The 997-nt window shown below is 35.0% G+C and overlaps 1 protein-coding gene across 1 annotated transcript in view; it reads left to right on the top strand.

Moving 5' to 3' along the window:
• Window positions 1–694: 694 nt before the first annotated feature.
• The window catches only part of LOC106875756 (uncharacterized), a 263867-nt gene continuing 263564 nt past the window's right edge, over window positions 695–997 (top strand). The window contains exon 1 of the mRNA XM_052974191.1: window positions 695–713. The gene's annotated coding sequence lies outside the window, so the exon portion shown is untranslated. The remainder of the gene's footprint in view (window positions 714–997) is intronic.

Below are 997 nucleotides of genomic sequence, written 5' to 3'. Positions count from 1 at the left end.
GGAAAATGTTTTTCAGAACCCTTATTTCCGTATTTGTCTATGTACAATTGAAAAAATAAAAATATTTGTAAGCTGAAATATTGGTGGGGACGGAGGTAAATTTGAAATTTTACAATGCAATTATTTTTTTGTTATTACTTTCTTTTCCAAAATCAGAATATCCTTTGCTGAAAGCATAAGAATCTGAAGAAACTGAAAAGGGGAAAGAAAAAACGGTATGCAAATGTTTTAACAGAGATTTTGCTGTTATTTCTACCATGTCGAGTGACCATATTGAGGCCGATGCCAGTGCCGGTAGCACGTAAAAAGCACCATTCGAGTGTAATCGATGCCAGTGTCATCTGACTGACCCCTGTGCCAGTCACACTTGACAAGCACCCACTACACTCTCGGAGTGGTTGGTGTTAGGAAGGGCATCTAGCTGTAGAAACCTTGCCAGAACAGACTGGAGTCTCATTGCAGCCTCCTGGCTTGCCAGTCCTCAGTCAGACTGTCCAACCCATGCCAGCATAGAAAGTAGGTGTTAAATGATGATGATGTATAATGATATACATAATTATGATAGAGTGTTACCCATTCAATGTTTAGGTAAACTTCGTCACCCACTCACTCTCTCTCTCTCCCCCACACAAAAATTAAACACATTTTGGCGCCAAAAATTGCAAAGGGAAAATCTACTTGAGATTATTATATATAACCAGTGATTTTAAGAGGTATGAAAAAGATATTTTTGTTTTAATATACTTTTACTTGTTTCATACACATACACAAACTAATGTGTGTTTTTTAGGTTAATTATTTATCATTCTTTATCTCTCCACTGATTTCGGTACTACTCTAACTTCTATAACCTCTGCATTTTCACTTATTCATTTCAAACTTCTTTGAATTTTCAATCTAATGTAATCCACACTATCTTGAAAACGTATTTTTACAAAATGCTATCTAAAATTATGAGTAAAGAAAGAAATAGAAAAAAATTCTTAGAAAATGGGGA

This window comes from Octopus bimaculoides, chromosome 18 (assembly GCF_001194135.2).
Source record: "Octopus bimaculoides isolate UCB-OBI-ISO-001 chromosome 18, ASM119413v2, whole genome shotgun sequence".
NCBI classification, from domain to species: domain Eukaryota; kingdom Metazoa; phylum Mollusca; class Cephalopoda; order Octopoda; family Octopodidae; genus Octopus; species Octopus bimaculoides.
This window is presented reverse-complemented; position numbering and strand designations above follow the sequence as displayed.